A 2,500-nucleotide genomic window follows, 5' to 3' on the forward strand; every position below is an offset into this window, starting at 1 on the left:
CGCATGACATACACCATAACATACACCACCCCCCTCCCCTCCCACCAGTATCCCAATACATATAACACAGAAGTAAGGTCTGGATCTATACAAGGTCAGCAGGACAGTTCAGTGTTCAGGCCGGCTATTGCTGAGGGGACAAAACTTTGACCAAAATGTGCTCTTCTCCATTTCTGTCATCTGTATCTGCAGCCTGATGGCAGTAGTGTGAAGTGTGGATTGAGTGGGTGATCGGTGTTGTTCACAGTTGCCAGTGCGAGGCGTTTGATGGCCGTTCGTTATTGTGTGACAGATTGGGTGTGGGGGAGTGGATGATTTCGGAGGCAGCATGGGTGACCTTGCCGAGTTTGTTTTTGTTTGGATATGGTCAGCATGGTGTAGAAGGAGGGGGAACCATACAAGCGGATGGGTTGAATGATACTTTTGTCGAGCAGTAACAGGAGGTGGGAGGCATCAGAAAGTGCTCTGAGTTTATGGATGACGCGGAGTCTCTGCTGGGATCGTTTGTGGATATCAGAGATGTGTTGGTCAAAGCTGAGTTGAGTCCAATGTGAGTCCAAGATATTTTAAGTTGTTGACGTGTTCTACTGTCTTGAATGGAGGTGGGGTTCAGTCCAGTGAGGGGTGTGTTTGATGTGTTAATTACCAGTTATTTTGTCTTTTCTACGTTGTACGGTGTTGGTGATGATGGTTGATGATGTAACTGTGTCTATTCTTACAGCCTGTGGTCTGTTGCTCAGGAAGTTGTGGATCCAGTGAATGAGCAGAGGAGGGATGTTGAGGTGGTGGAGTTTTTTGATCATCAGGTGATGTTGAATCATAATGAAGGCAGAGCTGAAGTCGATGAATTGATGATTCCAGATGTTAACCATTGGTTGCTTTGATATATAAATGTATCCATAATCAGGCGCCACGTGTTCTCGGCGATATGGTGGAACCTCTTGGGGGTTTCTGGCACAGCCACTAGAGGTGCTGTGGCAGGGAACAGCAAAGTCCCTTTCCGAAAATCCTCCTTAGGACAAACAGCTTTTTCTGTACAGGGGGTTAAGGCCTGGAACTCATTACCTACATATCTTAAACAAGACCACAACTGGGATCATTTTAAACTCAATGTGAAACAGTATTTGAAGAGCCAGCAGTCATGCTCTCATTAGTAACTGATCTGCTGTGCATGTGTGTGTGCGTGTGTCTTGTCTAGATGTGTGTCTGTGTGTGTGTGCATGTGTGTGCGTGTGTCTTGTCTAGATGTGTGTCTGTGTGTGTGTGCATGTGTGTGTGTGTGTGTGTGTGTGTGTGTGTGTGTGTGTGTGTGTGTGTGTGTGTGTGTGAGTGCGTGTGCGTGTGCGTGTGTGTGTGTGTGTGTGTGTGTGTGTGTGCCGTAGCCTGGGTAAACCCAGCCTCAACGTGACCTGCACTCAGACCTGCTCTCAGTCAGTGCCTGAGAGCAGGTCTGAGAGCAGGTCACGTGGAGGCTGGGTTTACCCAGGCTATGTGTGCCGTGTGTGTGTATGTAGGATAGATGGATGTTGCCAGTGTATTTGAGTAAGTGTGAGAGTGGATGGGTGTGAGTGTGGATAAAACTCCCCATTTTAAGTTGCTAATCTTATGTTGTTATCCTTGATGTCATTAATGTATTACATTAACACACTAATGTATTTTTTACTACATATCTTGTATACTGTACATAACAGATGTATATTTGTTTTATGTTTTATATTTTGTGTAACCTAACAGCTGTATTCTATAGTCTGTATTCTGTACTCTGTTTTTATATTTGCCCTATAACATCTAGGGACAAACATTGCAAACTAGCTTAGGCTATAAATGTAAAATAAAATAAAAGGACATATAACAAGGACTGTTTCTTGTGAATGCTCTATGCTTATGTATCTGTCCCTATAGAAATAAACTTTTCAATCAATCAATATACTAGCATGTTGGCAGAAAGACACGCCCACACAATAATTAGTGCTGATGCACAATTAGTGACACCACTAATGTATGAATAACGCCTTTGGAAATGCGCCCTCACAACGGCTTGCAAAACATCCAACACTGCTGATGGATGGCTGATACACCAGAGGCACAGCAACCCCAGAAGTGTTGACAGCATAATAATGGCAGGTACTGAGTGGCAGGTGCAACCCCACCCTGGATCACATCAATTAAGTTGATTTTTTTTACATTCAAAGTCCAAGTTTATTATTATTATTATCAAAGTTGATTATTATCTAATTGAACAACCTATAACATTGACTAATTTGGGGCTCAGTTAATGACATTCTCCTTTGAAATATGTTGAGAATACCTGAGATGCTGGCAATGTATTCGCCTGGCCACAATCATCAAATCTCGTTAAACTTCCATTACTGCCTTCTTTCGGAAGATCCTGACAATTAACCGCGAGAGGAAATTAGCAATGATCTTTCATAAGCCACATTTGTTTTTAAGCTGAAATGTATACAGATAACTTGATTTAAATATGCATCAACAGCCACAG

General features: G+C 43.0%; 1 protein-coding gene across 1 annotated transcript in view; it reads right to left on the bottom strand.

The window, feature by feature from the left end:
• Nucleotides 1-2,500, bottom strand: part of LOC310792558 (polypeptide N-acetylgalactosaminyltransferase 18-like) — a gene marked incomplete at its 3' end in the record, with an annotated part of 124,879 nt that overhangs the window by 40,142 nt on the left and 82,237 nt on the right. The window lies entirely within an intron of this gene.

This window comes from Poromitra crassiceps, assembly GCF_964638095.1.
Source record: "Poromitra crassiceps genome assembly, chromosome: 18".
NCBI classification, from domain to species: Eukaryota; Metazoa; Chordata; class Actinopteri; order Beryciformes; family Melamphaidae; genus Poromitra; species Poromitra crassiceps.